The 19,256-nt window shown below is 48.4% G+C and overlaps 1 long non-coding RNA gene across 1 annotated transcript in view; it reads left to right on the top strand.

The window, feature by feature from the left end:
• Nucleotides 1-19,256, top strand: part of LOC138850471 (uncharacterized) — a 34,549-nt gene that overhangs the window by 9,187 nt on the left and 6,106 nt on the right. The gene's annotated exons all lie outside the window — the stretch shown is intronic.

The following is a 19,256-nucleotide window of genomic DNA, read 5'->3' as shown; positions in this document are numbered from 1 at the left end:
GTAGTGGGTAAAGCTGCCGCCTGCAGGCCGGCATCCCATATGGGCATCAGTTCATGTCTTGGCTGCTCCACTTCTGATCCAGCTGTCTGCTATGGCCTGGGAAAGCAGTAGAAGATGGCCCAAGCCCTTGGGCCCCTGCACCCACATGGGAGACCTGGAGGAGGCTCCTGGCTCCTGGCTTCAGACCAGCCCAGCCCCGGCCCTTGCGGCCATCTGGGGAGTGAACCAGCAGATGGAAGAACTCTCTCTCTGTCTCTGCCTCTCTGTAACTCTGACTTTCAAATAAATAAATAAATCTTTAAAAAAAAATGCTGGCTGGTGCCGTGGCTCACTAGGCTAATCCTCTGCCTTGCGGCACCGGCACACGGGGTTCTAGTCCCGGTAGGGGTGCCGGATTCTGTCCTGGTTGCCCCTCTTCCAGGCCAGCTCTCTGCTGTGGCCAGGGAGTGCAGTGGAGGATGGCCCAGGTGCTTGGGCCCTGCACCCCATGGGAGACCAGGAGAAGCACCTGGCTCCTGCCTTCAGATCAGCGCAATGCACCGGCCGCAGTGCGCCAGCCGCGGCGGCCATTGGAGGGTGAACCAACGCAAAAGGAAGACCTTTCTCTCTCTCTCTCACTGTCCACTCTGCCTGTAAAAAAAAAAAAAAAAAAAAAAAAAAAAAAAAGAAAGAAAAAAAAGAAATGAAATGCTGAAATAATACTAACATTGTTGAAGTGGATTGTCTTCCATGGGGGCGGGCACTGAGCATAGCAGTTAAGATGCTGGAGTTGTGTTTGTCCATACCTGGCTGCAGCTTCCCACCAGTGCAGCCCACGGGAGGCAGTGTCGATGACTCACGTCGTCGGGTTCCTGCTACCCATGTAGAAGACCTGGCCTTAGTTCCTGGCTCCCAGCTTTAGCCTCATCCAGCCCGGCTACAGGGGGCATTTGGAGAATTAACCAGCAAACGCGCTCTCTCTCCATCTGTCTCTGTTTCTCCTCTTCTCTGCATCTCAAGTAAAAACTAAAATTTTAATGTATTAAAAATTATCTTCTATGGTAACTTTATTGATTTCACTATTATTTTATAAGATAGTTTTCTAGTCCTTTATAGTCATGTGAAAAATTCATAGTGTTACTTTGGACTTAATTTATGTGACTAAAAATAAAAAATCAAGGGGCCGGTGCTGTGGTGCAGTGGGTTAATCTTCCGCCTGCAGTGCTGGCATCTCATATGGGCACCGGTTCAAGTCCTGAATGCTCCACTTTCAATCCAGCTCTCTGCTGTGGCCTGGGAAAGCAGTAGAAGATGGCCCAAGTCCTTGGGCCCCACACCTGCATTGGTAACCAGGAAGAAGCTCCTGGATCCTGGCTTTGGATCAGCTCAGCTCTGGCTGTTGCGATCATTTGGGGAGAGAACCAGCAGATGGAAGACCTCTCCCTCTGACTCTACTTCTCTCTGTAACTGTTTCAAATAAATAGAAATAAATCTTTTAAAAAAATTAAAAAATCAAGATACTAAAATATAGGGGCCTTAAAACCTCCAATTAAGTTTCCATGTACACAGGTCTTTCTTTAATAATATTTCCAGTCACAAAAGAAAAATTATTCAATAAGTAGATCCACTCTAAAAGTTAGAGTCTTGAGTAATAGTAATTCTAAACAGAAAATATATTTCCAGGCCGGCGCCGTGGCTCAATAGGCTAATCCTCCACCTAGCGGCGCCGGCACACTGGGTTCTAGTCCCGGTCGGGGCGCCGGATTCTGTCCCGGTTGCCCCTCTTCCAGGCCAGCTCTCTGCTGTGGCCAGGGAGGGCAGTGGAGGATGGCCCAAGTGCTTGGGCCCTGCACCCCATGGGAGACCAGGAGAAGCATCTGGCTCCTGCCTTCGAATCTGCACGGTGCGCCGGCCGCGGCGGCCATTGGAGGGTGAACCAACGGCAAAGGAAGACCTTTCTCTCTGTCTCTTTCTCTCACTGTCCACTCTGCCTGTCAAAAAAAATAATAATAAAAAAATAATAAAAAAATAAAAAAGAACCTACTCTAAAAAAATATATATATATATTTCCAAAGATGGCTACACCAGTATGTTTCATCCCACAGGCTCTTCGCATAGTGTGATACTGACACCCCTCCAGTGCGAGATGGACTCTGTGTTTCCTCCTCTGGAGCCTGGTGAGAACTTTGTAACTCCCTCAAACAGTAGACCAGTAGACCAGCAGAAGGGCACACAGCAGTGTGTCCTCAGAGGCGAGGTCATCAAAAGCAATACGGATTCTGCTTTGTGCTGTCTCCAGGGACACACTGGGAATTCTGATCCGGCATGAAAGAAGTTCACTGGAAGCTGCCCCGTTGGAATGCCACATGCCAAGAAACCCCAGGGACCCCTGGTCTCAATTAGCTCAAGTCTTCCTGGCACTGCCTGCCAGGCTCACGATGCAGTGGTGGGTCTAGTCTCCAGCTATGTTAGTCAGTGCCCTCCTGAGAAACTCAAGCATTGTGGAGGCTGACCAGTCCAACCTCTGCAGGGGAGACAGCCAGTGAGAGATCTGGGGGAAAGCCGACGTTGCAAGCTCAAGTCCAAAGGCAGTCTGCTATTTTCTCAGTCTTTTCTCTGAAGTCCTTCAACACGTTGGACGGTGCCCGTTCGCATTGTGGAGGGTAATCTTCATACTCAAAGTCTACCTTAAAAACAGCAACAAAATAGCACTACCTTTACAGCAACATCTGGATTGATGTTTGACCAAATATCTGGGTATCGTGAACTAACCAGATTGACACATGACATTAACTATGACACCAGCCTGCAAGCCATCCCAGCTAACACCAGCTGGAGCCAAGGTACATTGCTCCACCAAGTCCTACCCTCATGTAGACTTGTACGTAAACATTGTCATTCTGAGCCACCAAGTTTCAGGATAATTCGCTGTGCAGCATATGTACCCAGAAGTGGTATCTGTAAACTCTAGTGACTGCATACGCATTTGTTATTTCATTTACCTTTAGGTGCACATTCGTGTTGGGAAGGATTAATACCAAAATGTAACTAACCAGTAAGAATGGGAGCCAATCAGAGTGTAGCAGGATGAGAGCTCTCCCCACCCCCACCCCGCCCCACCCCATTGGGCTGAGTGTAAACTTCTTGGTTGGTAGATCTCAGGAATCAGGAGCTTAAGGACAGCAGTCCATCACCAATCTGTATAGAATTATTTTAGTATTTACACAAGCAAACCAGGGCAGATCAGTAGGTATCAGCAAGAAAGTGGGTCTGACACCTAGCTGTAGTGCTTTTGGTGGACTGTGGCTCATTTGCTTCATCATCCTGACAGCTATCGAAGAAAACCCTGGCAGGAATGTGCCTCTGGTAAGATTGCACTGGACTATGTGAGCAGAGTCTCGTTTGCACTGGAGAAGCCTAACAGCACGGTGTTTGTCTCCCAACGGATGCCACTCAGTATCGAGCCCATGACTCAGCTCAGAGGCATGGCCCTGAGATTCTGGGATTCCACAGGAGGACCTATGATTGGGGCACTGTGGGCCAGATACTCCAGTACAAAACCATGAAGTTATCTGAGCATACAGCCATTAGTAGTCATAGATAAAATACATCAGTAAAAAGTGGTGTTTGTCTACCCCCTAGAAAAACAGGAGTTTGGATTTGAGCTCACCAGTGGCTCAGAATCTCACCCTTCTTAACATGAAGCTACCTGATCATTGCAGAGAGTAGAATCATAGCTTGGAAGATGAGAAATTCCGAGTAAATTTGGTCTAGCAAAATTAAAGTGGGGCCCTTTTCCTCACTTAATTTTATTTATTTATTTTTTATTTATTTTTTTACTATTTGACAGAGGCTGACAACAACCTCTTTTTTTTCTTTTTTAAATATTTATGTATTTATTTATTTGAAAGGCAGAGTTACAGAGAGGCAGAGATAGAGAGAGAGAAAAAGGACTTCCACCCACTGATTCACTCCCTAGATGACCGAAATGGCTGGAGCTGTGCTGATCCGAAGCCAGGAGCCAGGAGCTTCTTCCAGGTCTCCCACATGGGTGCAGGGGCCCAAGACTTGGGCCATCTTCTACGGCCTTAGCAGACAGCTGGATCAGAAGTGGAGCAGACGGGACTCAAACCAGTGTCCATATGGGATGCCGGCACTGTAGGCGGTGGCTTTAACCTGATGTGCCACAGCATTGGCCCTTCCTCACTTAATTTTAAAACACTTTATTTGTGAGGCAGACAGAGACAGGAGAGCGCTCCTATTTGCTGGTTCACTCCCAAACACCTGTAACAGCTATAGGATGGAAGCTGGGAGAGGGGAACCCAATCCACGTCTCCCACATGGAGGACAGGAACCCAACTATTTGCGACATCACTGGTTTCCAGGGTACAGGTTAGCAGGGATATAGAATTGGGGGTGGGGCTTGGACTCAGACTCAGGCAGTCTGATTTAGGACATGTCCATCCTAACCAGCATCTTAATTGCTAAGCCAAAAGCCCACCCCTACCTCATTTAATTTCCTTACAACCTCTTGTTGGTAAATATTAAAAAAGATTGGTTCTGTCTTACTGCTAGGGAAGATATGTATTACCATCTGAGAAAGTCAAGGCATCACTCTTCAGGAATAAGATCAGATACTTTTCTTTTTTTTTTTTTTTTGGACAGGCAGAGTGGACAGTGAGAGAGAGAGACAGAGGGAAAGGTCTTCCTTTGCCATTGGTTCACCCTCCAATGGCCGCCGCGGGAGCCAGGTACTTATCCTGGTCTCCCATGGGGTGCAGGGCCCAAGTACCTGGGCCATCCTCCACTGCACTCCCTGGCCACAGCAGAGAGCTGGCCTGGAAGAGGGGCAACCGGGACAGAATCTGGCGCCCTGACCGGGACTAGAACCTGGTGTGCCGGCACTGCAAGGCGGAGGGTTAGCCTAGTGAGCCGTGGCGCCAGCGGATTCTGGTTTTAAGGTATATATCTTTAAAAAAAAAAAAAAAAAAGATTTGGGGCTGGTGCCACGGCTCACTTGGTTCATCCACCGCCTGCAGCACTGGCATCCCATATGGGCTCCGTCTCTAGTCCCAGTTGCTCCTCTTCCAGTCCAGCTCTCTTCTGTGACCCAGGAGGGCAGAGGAGGATGGCCCAGGTGCTTGGGCCCCTGCACCCATGTGGGAGACCAGGAGGAAGCACCTGGCTCTTGGCTTCGGATCGGCATAGCTCTGGCCGTAGTGGCCATTTTGGGGGTGAACCAACGGAAGGAAGACCTTTCTCTTTGTTTCTCTCTCTCACTGTGTAACTCTATCTGTCAAATAAATTTTAAAAAAGATTTATTTTATTCATTTAAAAGGCAGAGTTACAGAGAAAGACAGGGGAGAGAGAGAGAGAGAGAGAGAGAGAGAGAGAGAGATCTTCCATATGCTTGTTCACTTCCCAGATGGCTGCAATGGCTGGGGCTGGGCCAGGCTGAAGCCAGGAGCCGGGAGCTTCTCCCACGTCTTCCCAGGCACATTAGTAGGGAGCTGGATTGGAAGTGGAGCAACTGGGACTTGAACCGATGCCCAAATGGGATGATGTACGGCAAGTGGCAGCTTCACCTTCACGCCACAATGCTAGTATATATCTTTTATGAGGTATAGAGTCTGACTTGAAGATTTGATGAAACTATGGAATAAACAGCTAAATCAGTGGTAGAACCTACACTTTCTCCCACACACACACACACACACCCCTTTTTTTTTTTTTTTTTGACAGGCAGAGTGGACAGTGAGAGAGAGAGACAGAGAGAAAGGTCTTCCTTTGCCGTTGGTTCACCTTCCAATGGCCGCCGCGGCCGGCGCGGCCGGCGCGCTGCGGCCGGCGCACCGCACTGATCCGATGGCAGGAGCCAGGAGCCAGGTTCTTATCCTGGTCTCACATGGGGTGCAGGGCCCAAGCACCTGGGCCATCCTCCACTGCACTCCCTGGCCACAGCAGAGGGCTGGCCTGGAAGAGGGGCAACCAGGACAGAATCCGGTGCCCCAACCGGGACTAGAACCCGGTGTGCCGGCGCCGCAAGGTGGAGGATTAGCCTAGTGAGGCACGGCGCCGGCCCCCCCCCCTTTTTTTTTTTTTTTAAAGATTTTTATATTTATTTGAGAGAGAGAGTTACAGAGAGAAAGGTCTTCCATCTTCTGGTTCACTCCCTAAACGGCCACAACGGTTGGAGCTGGGCCCATCCGAAGCCAGAAGCCAGGAACTTCTTCCAAATCTCCCATGTGGGTGCAGAGGCCCAAGTATTTGAGCCATGCTGCACTGCTTTCCCAGGCCATAGCAGAGAGCTGGATCAGAAGAGGACCAGCCAGGACTCAAACCAGCACCCATATGGGATGCCAGCACTGCAGGCAGAGGCTTAGCCCACCAGGCCATGGCACCGGCCCCCACACCCTATTTTTGAGTCATTCGTTCATAGTGGTTGGTAAACGTAATGAGGATTTAGGAGGTGCCTTCTGGAGCGTGTGAAGTTGACATGAAAAGGAAAGAGATGTCCTTTACAAAGTTAATTTTTTACAATCAAAAATAAAACATAAAGCAGTTTAAAACTGCACAATGCCTTTAGCTAACAGTGTAAACATGCATGCAATGGGTGGATGGGTGAGTTGCTCATCAGTGAAGTACACTAGGAAGAATTAGCGGGAAATCCCAGGCAGAGCAAAATCTGCTTTGTATATATCTGGTTGTTCAGATCAAGGTCACTTGGGGGATTGAATGATCTGGAAGACCCTCACTGTCGATGGCTAATCCCTCAAGGGGAGTGCGGAAGTGCTCTCAGAATACAGGCGGGCTGTGGAGGGAGTTTCTTCCCCCTCTCTTTCTTTCTGGTAGGGTCAAAAGTAAGGATTTAGCACCAATGTGAGGTTGCTTCTGTTTTTGTTTTAATAGAAGCTTAGAATCCAAGACTCATTCATTCAGCAACTGTGAGACATAAGAAAAAATAGGTCCACCTCAGAAACTTTCTAAAAAAGCATTGTTGAATGAAAAAAAAAAGCAAGTTGTTTAAAGAATGCCTGTAGTCAGATGCTTATGTAAATTAAAAACAAAGTAATTCTTTATGCAAGTAAAATACGTAACAATACATAAACTAGTTAACTTTTGGAAGAAAGCCTGATTAGGCTGAGGCCAGATTTTGGTCTGTGATTTGCTTCCATTTTGTTAGATTTCTTTAAGATTTGTGAATGAGACGACGAGTATATTGGCATCTGAGTATTAACTCTGTCTTACCCTCCCCAGATTAAGTAAGGACAGGAGTCCTGAAGTGTGTGATTTTTAGAATGCTTTTAAGTTTTAAACATTACATTCTTCTGTATTTAACCACCAGAAAACTTCCAAGATTTGGTTCTTTTGATGTCGCATGCCCCTTTTTCTCTAGTATTCTCCCTGTTAGGATCCCCTTGAATAGTGTTGCTAACAGATGCACTAATCCCTGTGGCTACATCAACCCCCTTTTCCCATGAACACTCTGAAGTCACAGGAGAGTGTCTCTCTTTAAAGCATCTCTCTGTTTCTCTGCTGATTTACGGACTAATAATGCGAACGAAATACGCAATGGAAACTCTTGTAGCAAGACAGCTGCGATGTTAAAAAAAGCTGAAGGACAAGTCAGCGTGAGGTTCTCTGTCACTAAGCCGGGCCATCTTCTGCAAGGGGCGAACCACCGCACTCACAGGCGGTGGAAAGTTTTACACTTTTGACAGGAGGTTTTCTGTGACCCTTGCAAAAATAGAAAAAGGCAGCTGGGTGCTGAGCCTGGGAGAAGAGCCACAGGTTTAGTGAGGCTCACCAGCCACTCAAAACACTTCTGGAATCCCGGGTCTCGGTGCTACCCACCTGTTGAACGAGGAACGAGACCCTGTGAGCATTTGGTTACAAATCCTATTGCATTAAGAGGGCCAGAAAGTATCATAAGCAGCTGAGAAATTCACAGACAGAAATAAGAATGATGTTGAAGACGAGTAGCTGATTTTGGAAATGTAAGTGGTTGCATTAACTCATTTGTAATAGGTTTATTTATTTATTTGGAAATCAGAGTTACAGAGAGAGAGAGATAGAAAGAGACAGAGACAGAGACAGAGAGACAGAGATCTTCCATCTGCTGGTTCACTCCTCAGATGGCTGCAATGACCAGGGCTGGGCCAGGTGAAAGCCAGGAGCCAGGAGCTTCATCCAAGTCTCCCACATGTATAGCAGGGGCCCATGGAATTGGGCCATTTTCTACTGCTTTCCTTGGCCATTAGCAGAGTTGGATTGGAAGTGGAGCAGCCAGGACATGAACCAGTGCCCAATATGGGATGCTGGTGCCACAGGTGGAGGCTTTACCCAAAATACCACAAGGCTGACCCCAAACTCTTATGGTTAAACATGAATTGAGAAACTTGGGCAAAGCAAATGTACAAACTGTTTTCTTTTTTAAAGATTTATTTATTTATTTGAAAGTCAGAGTTACACAGAGAGAGAAAGGGAGAGAGAGAGAGAGGTAGTCCACCCTCTAGTTCACTCCCCAATTGGCTGCAACGGCCGGAGCTGCACCAATCCAAAACCAGGAGCCAGGAGCTTCTTCCAGGTCTCCCATGTGGGTGCAGGGGCCCAAGGACTTGGGTCATCTTCCACTGCTTTCCCAGGCCATAGCAGAGAGCTGGATCAGAAGTGGAGCAGCTGGGACTCGAACCAGCACCCATATGGGATGTCGGCACTTCAGGTGACGGCTTTACCCGCTATGCCACAGTGCCGGCCCCCACACTGTTTCAACATATGCTGATTATTTAATAAATGCATGGGCTTTCTAATTCTCAATATTGTGATATGTAAGTGGTTATCTTGTAACTAATACAACACACACAGAGTCAACACCTGTACCACCGCTGCTGACCTCAGCCCCTGCACACACAACGTCTGGTTTACTTCTCATAAAATCTGTAACATTACCCTCATCCGTCCCTCACAGGGAGGAGGCTGAAGCTTGGGAAGGGAAGTGATTTGCTCATGGTCACAAGGTTGAGAGTGGGAGAGCTAGAACTTAAACTTTGTCGTCTGAATCCAGAACATTTCACCACACCATGCAGCTGCACAAAGCCGCTGAACGCCCTGCGGTGTGGAATTCTGAGCTTTGCCCAAAATGATGTGAGTGACTGAAGTGAGAAATGGTTGTTGGGTTGAGTTGAGGATCCCTCTTCCCGCCCACTAGTTGGCCACCTTTTTAGCCAGTCCACAAGGGAAGAGGCAAGGATGTTTGTTCCATGGATGTCTATATGCTATTGACCCTAAATTAACTTGATCTCCTATGAGCAACTTTAATCCTGAGCTCGGGTCACAGTGAGGGAGAAATGTGTGAAATTTACATTTTAAATATAGTTTCAGTTTATATGCACTTATTATAAAACCTTATTTTTACTCTGTGATTATAGCCTGCTTTTAGCGCAAGTATTTAGTAATACTGGATTATGAGCAGCTTATATTTATTTATGATTTTTGTCATTAGTAACAACATGAGGGGCCAGTGCTGTGGCTCAGCAGGTTAAGTTGCCACTTGAGACGTTAGCATCCCATGTCAGAAGCTATTTTGACCCCTGGCTTCTCTTCTTCTGCTCCAGCTCCCTGGTAATGTGCCTAGGAAAACAGCAGATGATGGTCCAACTATATGGGCCCCTGCACCCACGTGGGAGACCTGGAGGGAGTTCCAGGCTCTCGGTTTCAGCCTGGCCCAGCCCCAGCCATTGTACCACTTCAGTAGTGAACCAGGGGATGCGAGATATCTCTCTCCGTCATTCATTCTGCCTTCAGGCAATAAAATAAAATAAAATAAATCTTGGCTGGCGCCACAGCTCAATAGGCTAATCCTCCGCCTGCGGTGCAGGCATACCGGGTTCTAGTCCCGGTCAGGGCACCAGATTCTGTCCCGGTTGCTCCTTTTCCAGTCCAGCTCTCTCCTGTGGCCCGGGAGTGCAGTGGAGGATGGCCCAAGTGCTTGGGCCCTGCACCCGCATGGGAGACCAGGAGAAGCACCTGAATCCTGGCTTCAGATTGCCGCAGTGTGCCGGCCGCGGCAGCCATTGGAGGGTGAACCAACGGTAAAGGAAGACCTTTCTCTCTGTCTCTCTCTCTCACTGTCCACTCTGCCAATCAAATAAATAAATAAATAAATCTTAAAAAAAGTAGTAACTTAAGCACACACTGAAAGTTCATATTGATAATGCGAACTATAAAAGATTTACAGGAGCTGGGATATGGGATAACAGTGAGAGTAACAATTGGGAGAAGACAGTAACCAAGAACTGCTCCCTCCCCCCATAATAAATCCTATAGACATTACAGTATTTTCACGGACAATTCTGAGTTAGGTGGGGATATAGAAAAACTCCTGTGCACCATGCCCCCCAAAATAACATCACACACACACACACACACACACACTAGCCATTGGGACTCTGGGCACTCACTGATGTGATTTCAGTAGGGTTCTGTACTAGTGATCTGAAGTGTGTTTTACGGGGTTGGTGCTGTGGCTCAGTGGGTTAAAGCCATGACCTGCAACACTGGCATCCCATATGGTGATGCTGGTTTGAGACCTGGCTGTTCCACTTCCGGTGCTGCTCCCTGCTTATGCACCTGGGGAAGCAGCAAAAGATGGCCCAAGTGCTTAGGCTCTTCTGGTGGGAGACCCAGAAGAAGCTCCTGGCTCCTGGCTTCAGCCTGGTTCAGTCCTGGCTGTTAAGGCCATTTGGGGAATGAACCAGCGGATGGAGAATCTCTCTCTCTCTCTCTTTCTGTGTCTCTCACTCTATCTCTATTTCACTCTGCTTTTCAAAAGGAATAAATATGTTTTCCTAGCATAAATTTCTTTTTTAAGATTTTTTTTTTATTTATTTGAAAGGCAGAGTTATAGAGAGGAGAAGAAACATACACACAGATCTTCCATCCATTGGTTCATTTCCCAAATGGCCACAACGGCTGGAGCTGGGCCGATTTGAAGCCAGGAGCTTCTTCCAGGTTTCCCACACAGGTGCAGGAGCCCAAGCCTGCTTTCCCAGGCCACAGCAGAGAGCAGGATCAGAAGAGGAGCAGCCGGGACTGGAACCAGCGCCCATATGGGATGCCAGCATTGCAGGCAGAGGTTTTACCTGCTGTATCACAGTGTCAGCCCCTAAATAACTATGTAAAAAATAAAGTGTGTTGTATTCAATACCCTAAACTTAATGTGAACATCTTTTCAAACCTGGGAAAATGTTTCTAACTTACCACTCAAATTTGCCCTACAAAAAAGGCAACCATGATCTACAACACAAATATTTAATTGAATTGTTTACAAAAGATAACAATCGGTTTAGGAAAGCACACTTAATGAAAATGTATGTCAATAAATGTCTTTTGGTATCTAGAAAGCAGACCTAGTGATTCAAACAGAAAAGCAGATTAGATTCCTGGCATTTCTTGTTCCATCCCCAACTCACTGTGCTTGCTTAAGCAAGTCATTTAATCTCTCAGTATCACATAGTTTCTCCACCTATAAAGTGGGGGTAATAATATTTGCTGTTAGATAATGTCAGCAAAGCACTTGGGGAACCCAGATGACAGGCGCCACAAGTATTTTGCTATCTGAAGCATGACCTCATAGTGTCTGAGACGTGAACTTTACCAGGCTTTCTCATTATCCCAGCACCTTATTCCAGGCTTTGCTTGTTCAACTTGCTCGCTAGCTTTCTTCCTGCCCGTCTGTACTGTATGCAGTTTAACTCTACTGTGCCGCTAGCGTTGTTTTGAGCAGGGTTGATGCTTTGAAGAAACTGGTAAGCTGGAAGTTCATTTTTTTTTTTTTACTTAAACTCTGCTGTGATGAGGATTTGAAACAAAAAAGAACGCAGACAATTTTCTAATTATGGGAGCTGGCTATAGTGTGAGAGCTACATGTTGTTAGCCTTGTCCATCATCCTTCTTGTTGATTTACGGCTTATTCATATTAACAGACAACTTCTAGCACACACAAATATATATACTTATATCCCTCCCTGAACACTTTTGTGAGGGATTTAAGGTAGCTGTTGAGATTGCTGTAAATTTTGATGTTTGTGTCCTTTTTCTAGAGGAACAAGATAACAGATGATAGAAGGGCAAAAGATTAGTTGCTTAGAACTAAATCTGAACTTAGCCTATAGTCCAACCAACACACACACAGTGATCTCAGGGAAACAGCAGAGGTCAAGGGGCCACCTTGGAAATACCCAGACGATTACAACAAGAGAGCTGCTGATTCAGTGGTGAAACTGATGGGGACGTAGAGATGGGAGCTGGCCACGTTTCCCGTGCGTGGCGCGGCTCCGTCCCCTCTGCCGACCTGCTTCTCCAAGGCCAGTAAAAATTTTTCAGAGGAGCAGAACTTTGGTCTTTGGACCCTACCAGTGAACAGCAGAAAACATAAATCTTTGGAACTTGTCCAAAGGAGAAGGTTTGCTTGGAATCTGTCCACTGAGGTGTTATTTTTATTTTCTTATTTTTAAAGTTACTCATTTTTATTTGACAGATAGAGTTATAGACGGGGGGGGTCTTCCTTCCATTGGTTTACTCCCCAAATGGCTGCTACGGCCAGCGCTGCAACCATCCGAAGCCAGGAGCCAGGTGCTTCTTCCTGGTCTCCCAAGTGGGTGCAGGGCCCAAGCACTTGGGCCATCCTCCACTGCCTTCCTGGGCCACAGCAGAGAGCTGGACTGGAAGAGCAGCAACCAAGACTAGAACCCGGTGCCCATATGGGATGCGGGCGGCGCAGGCGGAGGATTAACCTAGTGCGTCAGGCGCCAGGCCCCGAGGTGTTATTTTTCAAGCAGCATCACTCAACTATGGCCTGAACGATGGGCAGGCCCGTGGACTACAAGACATAAAGACTCTTTCACAGGAGACGTCAAGCTTAATACTTTGGGCTTGTACTTCTTTCAGTTGTTTTAACCTTTGCCAACTTTATAGAATCAGCATAGAGACTTTATATATAGTTCAACCTACATTCAATTCATATCAGGAAATCAGAATCATTATAGGCCTTTATTATTAGAAAGGCACTATTCCCAATAGAATTCCAAACATTTTAAGTCTTTTTTTCTTATTTTTGAGAGAGAGACAGAGAGAGATCTTCCATCTACTGGTTCATTCCCCAAATGGCTGCAATGGCCTGGGCTGGGCCAGGTTGAACCCAGGAGTCAAGAACTACATCCTGGTCTCCGATGTGCCTGACAGGGACTCAGATACCTGTGCTGCCTTCCCGGGCACTTTATCAGGGAGCTGGATCAGAGGCAGAGCAGGTGGGACTTGAATTGGCTCCCAGTATGGGATGCCAGTGTCACAGGCAGTGGCTAAACCTGCTGTGCCACAATGCCAGCCCCAATTTTTTCTCTCCATGGAGATATGAGTTCCACCAGATAATCCAACAAGTCAATGTATCAGGAAATGTTTCCACAACTCATATTTATTATTTATTATATATTTACAGTTTGTAATATATACTTTAATATTTTTCCAATTTAAGTGGGTATAATGATGGGACACGATGTAGAATGATTAAGAATGCAGGTTCCGGCCGGCGCTGCAGCTCAATAGGCTAATCGTCCCCCTGTGGCGCCGGCACCCCGGGTTCTAGTCCCAGTCGGGGCACCGGATTCTGTCCCGGTTGCTCCTCTTCCAGTCCAGCTCTCTGCTGTGGCTCGGGAAGGCAGTGGAGGATGGCCCAAGCCCTTGGGCCCTGCACCTGCATGGGAGACCAGAAGCACCTGGCTCTTGGCTTCGGATCAGCGTGGTGCGCCGGCCGCAGCGGCCACTGGGGGCTGAACCAACGGCAAAGGAAGACCTTTCTCTCTCTCTCTCTCACTGTCCACTCTGCCTGTAAAAAAAAAAAAAAAAAGAATGCAGGTTCCTGGGGCCAGAACTGTTGCGCAGTGGGTTAAAGCCCTGGCCTGAAGGGCCGGCATCCCATATGGGCACTTGTTTGAGTCCCGGCTGCTCCTCTTCCTATCCAGCTCTCTGCTATGACCTGGGAAAGCAGTGGAAGATGGCCCAAGTCCTTGGGTCCCTGCACCCACATGGGTGACCCGGAAGAAGCTCCTGGCTTAGCATTGGCACAGCTCCGGCCGTTGCGGCCATCTGGGGAGTGAACCAGCGGGTGCAAAACCTCTCTCTGTGTCTCTACCTCTTTCAGTAACTCAGTCTTTGAAATAAATAAAATAAATCTTAAAAAGAAAACAATGTAGCTCCCAGGACTGGTTATTAAACCTTTTTCAGAGCCTGGCTGCAGCTCCCAGTTCCAGTTGGATGCTGATGCAGAAGCAGCTGGGCCCTGCCACCCGTGTGAGACCTGAACCGCGTCCCCAGCTCTAAGTTCAGGCCCTGGTCCAGGCCTGGCCATTATGGACATTTGTGGAGTAAACCAACAGGTGACAACTCTGGTTCTCTGCCTCTCAAATAGCAATCAAAATAGAGCTTCTGGAGTTGGAATCACGGCGCTATCAGTTATCAACAGCACAGCTCCGAGTCTTCATTTCCTCTCTGCAACAAGGAGGCCGCACCCTCTTCCCGGAGGAGGACTAAGTGAGATGCTACACGCGCAGTGCCAGGTGTATATTAAGTGTACTGACTCAACTTATAGACTACATTAAAGTGGGAGTGCCACATGGGTGGGGTTCTCTTTGAATTCAGAGTTACACAGAGAGAGGAGAGGCAGAGAGAGAGAGAGAGACAGAGAGAGAGGAGAGGCAGAGAGAGAGAGAGAGACAGAGAGAGAGACAGAGAGAGGTCTTCCATCCACTGGTTCACTGCCAGTTGGCCGCAATGGCCAGAGCTGTGCTGATCTGAAGCCAGGAGCCAGGAGCTTTCTCTGGGTCTCCCACCCAGGTGCAGGGGCCCAAGGACTTGGGCCATCTTCTACTGGATCAGAAGTGGAGCAGCCGGGTCTCAAACCGGTGCCCATATGGGATGCCAGCACTGCAGGCCGCGGCTCTACCTGCTATGCCACAGCGCCTGCCCCAGGCTCTTAGAGTATCTTTGGTAGCAACACCTGTGGAAAGGAGAAGGAAGCGGGGTGGGGGAGAGGAAGTCATGTTTAACATAGGCCTCAGAGTCTCAGCCATCCCCCTAACTCACCACCCCCGGGGTGGGGCGGGGGTGGGGTGGAAATCTCTGGAGTGCAATGGCTGAGCAAGCCAAGCCTCTGTATGCCCTCAGTTAGTCACTGGATGTGCACCACTCCCTCCTCCCCAGGCACGGACTCACACAAGGTGCTTCTCCACAGCCAGGGCAATCCATGAAGAGCTGACAGTGGAGGCCTCCCAGCACTGTGCACTGAACTCTTCCTTGAAGGAGGATCAGAGTGGCACTCTGTGCTCAACACAGGGCAGTCTAAGAAACACGTGGAAAATAGCAGCAAATTACTGTTGCTGGAATCAAAGAAAGAGGTGCCTAAGGATGACAGTAGGACCGTGAAGCTGATCGAGGAGGAGCCGTGGACATTGGGAGGAGCTCTGTGTGTGATGGAAAAGCTTTCTTGTTCTCCCTTGATCTTGGGGGAGGGTGGATCAAGGCCCTTTGTTTAGTGAAAACTGTAGTTTGCAATGGAAGTGGTAACTGGGAAAAAAATCCCAAGTACTCTGTATGATGAGAAGGTCGACGTGGGAGGCAGCCACAGTTGACGCCACAGAGAAGGGGAGAATTGGTGGTGGTAAAAGTTTGGTGGACAACAATGGGGGGACGTGGTTAGTGCAGTAGTGAAGATGCTGCTTGGGACACGCACGAGCCACTCTGGAGTGCCTGGGTTCGAGTTCTGGCCCTGCTCCTGGTTCCAGCTTCCCGCTCAGGTGCACCCTGGGAGGCAGCAGGGGATGGCTCAACTAGTCAGGTTGCTGTCACCCACATGGGAGACCTGGAGTTCCTGGCTTCTGGTTTTAGCTTGGCTTACCCTAGGCCACTGCTAGCATTTGAGGAGTGAGCCAGTAAATGCGATAGCTCTCTGATTTCAAATAAGTAAGAGTGGTTAACATTGTCCCCTTTTGAAATGCTAGGCACATTTTCAGTGCTTTTTTTTTTTTTTTTTTTGACAGGCAGAGTGGACAGTGAGAGAGAGAGAGAGAGAGAGAGAAAGGTCTCCCTTTGCCGTTGGTTCACCCTCCAATGGCCGCCGCGGCCGGCATGCTGCGGCTGGCGCCTATCTGAAGGCAGGAGCCAGGTGCTTCTCCTGGTCTTCCATGGGGTGCAGGGCCCAAGCACTTGGGCCATCCTCCACTGCACTCCCGGGCCACAGCAGCGAGCTGGCCTGGAAGAGGGGCAACCGGGACAGAATCTGGCGCCCCGACCGGGACCAGAACCCGGTGCGCCGGCGCCTCAAGGCGGAGGATTAGCCTAGTGAGCCGCGGCGCCGGCCAATGTGCTTTGTATATATTAATTCCTGCAGCCCACCACACTGTAAGATAGTGGCTACGTGATTTTCCCCATTTTAAACCATTTCTATGTTATTTAGCCGATAGGCAGGCAGGCACAGTGAGCTCCTAATCAATCCACTGGCTCACTCCTCAAATGCCCACAATGGTGTGGGCTGAAGCCAGGGGCTGGGAACTCAATCTAGGTCAAACCCATACATTCAAAATTAGGTGTGCAGTTGAGGCCGGCGCTGTGGCGTAGCAGGTAGGGCCTCTGCCTGCAGTGCCAGCATCCCATATGGGTGTTGGTTCAAGACACAGCTGCTCCACTTCCGTTCCAGCTCTCTGCTGTGAACTGGGAAAGCAGCGGAAGATGGCCCAAGTCCTTGGGCCCTGCACCTGTGGGGGAGACCTGAAAGCTCCTGGCTCCTGGCTTTGGATCGGCGCAGCTTTAACCGTTGCGGCCAATTGGGGAGTGAAGCAGCAGATGGAAGACCTGTCTGCCTCTCCTTGTGTAACTCTTCCAAATAAAAATCAAATCTTTATAAAAAAAAAAAAGTGCAGTCCACAGAGGAAACCTAGAAATTCCTGGCTTTAGCCTGGCCCAGTCCCGGCTGTTGTGGCCATTTGGGAAGTGAACCAACAGAAGGAAGACCTGTTTCTCTCTGTAACTCTGCCTTTCAAATAAATAAAATCTTGAAGAAAAAAAGGTGGGGGCAGCACTGGTGGTGCCAGCATCCTAACCTGTTAGCTAAACACCGTGTCTGACAGCTCTGCATAACCACACCTTCTTCTCAGCGGGCACTTTCTTGGCATTTCAGTCACAAGGGGGCGCTGCTAATAGGTAGAGGCCCTCCAGTGGCCAGAATAACTGAGGAAGTTTACATCCAAAATCGATCTCTGGGAGCTGGTGATGTGGCATAGTGGGTGAAAGCTGCCGCCTGCAGTGCTGGCATCTCATGTGGGCACCGGATCCAGCTCCCTGCTAACGTGCCTGGGGAAGCAGCAGAAGATGGTCCCTATCACCCACGTAGGAGACCTGGAAGAAGCTCCTGGCTTCAGACTGGCCCAGCTCTGGCCATAGTGCCCATTTGGGGAGTGAACCAGTGGATCAAAGATCCATGTGTGTGTTTCTCCTCCTCTCTGTAACTGCCTATTTATTTAAAAGATAAATAAATCTTTTAAAAAAAATCAGTCTTCAGACCCCGATGTTTCTTGTCTTGGAGTCAGTATTTTTCCAGGCCTCCTCCCAGCCCTCCTTTTCTCCTTTCCTGATTGGGCAAGGTGTTTACTCTCTAGTCAATTGCTGTCTAATTATGTGTGACACTCTCCACTTCACACTGCTAACAATCATCATATAGACATACAGTGATGAGCACTCAGTCTGCCACTTTGTGCTTGGTTTTTGGAGAGAGAAGATGCATGAGCCAAGAGTAGTACAGTACTTTACCGAGTCCTGATCATTACATGCAAGGCTCAACGCTGTTCTAATTCTAGTTCTCTCAAGTACTTTTCTTATCCCTCTTCCCTCCACACCCATAGCCATATTATCAGGATTATAACACCATTAGGCAATGTAAAAACACGCAAGGAGGGGCCGCACTGTGGCGCAGCAGGTTAACGCCCTGGTCTGAAGCCCCCAATATGGGTGCCAATTCTAGTCCTGGCTGCTCTTTTTTCCTATCCAGCTCTCTGCTGTGGCCTGGGAAAGCAGTGGAGGATGGCCCAAGTCCTTGGGCCCCTGCACCCACGTGGGAGACCCGGAAGAAGCTCCTGGCTCCTAGCTTCGGATTGGCACAGCTCTGGCTATTGCGGTCATCTGGAGAGTGAACCATCGGATGGAAGACCTCTCTCTCTCTCTCTGCCTCTCCTCTGTGTAACTCTGACTCTCAAGTAAAAAATAAACCTGCTAGCTATTTTAAGAAAACTCCAAATGCCCACTCTCACCGTGAGACCTCCTGGACTCTGAGTCTCTCCCCTGGACACTCACCTTCTCCCTGGGGACCTCACTCACGCTCACTGCGCCAGTTTCCCCCCACCACTCGGATTCTTCTTCCTTTTCCCCATTCACTGTACACTACATTCAAGCTGACAGTTTATAAAGCTTTTGGAAAGGAGTAACGGACAAAGGACTGCAGGGAACAATGCAAGTACTTACGTAGGCAGGGCTTCCTCTGAGACGGAGCACTGAGATCAGCGATGACAATGCCCTGCTTTCGGTAAGCTAAGCGTATGGCAGTGGCAGTATGCTAATATGTGACAGGGCAATGCATGGCAAGGGACCCACACGTTTATCACCTCCGTCACTTCCAGGGCTCAGGAGGCAGGGGGCCTGTAAGTTACCAGGGGGGACAACCACATCCCACTTTGGCTTCTGATTCCAAGTCCAGCTTCCTCTTGTAGATTCTGGGAAGCAGCAGGTGAGGGGTCAAGTGATGGGGTTCCTGTCACCCCATCCAGAGACCTCAAGTGAGTTCCCGGCTGTTAGTAGCGGACTCCTACCTGGCCTTGGCCATTAGAGGCATTTGGAAAACCAACCCTCAGATGGGAGATCATTCTCTGTCTCTCAAATCAATCAGCCAATGTAGTACTGTATTGTGGTTTTCCCCAGAGCCACTGCTGTCACCAACACAGCAGTGCCTGCTTCCTGTAGACCCTCCTTTCTATTTTCAAGCTGGTGACTTAGTAAATTCCTCCTTCTAGAAGGATTATAATATGAATGGAAAACAGAATAATGATTTAGGTAGAAATTATCTAAAATACAGATAGTCTTGATCACGCATCCCCAGTGGGGGTAAAAGTTCTGGGAGGTTCAAAAAAAAGCCCATTTTGTAAAAGCACAAAAATATATATAGTTCATAAACAGATACA

This window comes from Oryctolagus cuniculus, chromosome 7 (assembly GCF_051225735.1).
Source record: "Oryctolagus cuniculus isolate XC-2025 breed Fujian yellow rabbit chromosome 7, ASM5122573v1, whole genome shotgun sequence".
NCBI lineage: Eukaryota > Metazoa > Chordata > Mammalia > Lagomorpha > Leporidae > Oryctolagus > Oryctolagus cuniculus.
Note: the sequence above shows the minus strand (reverse complement) of the source record. Positions and strands in the feature narration are given on the sequence as shown.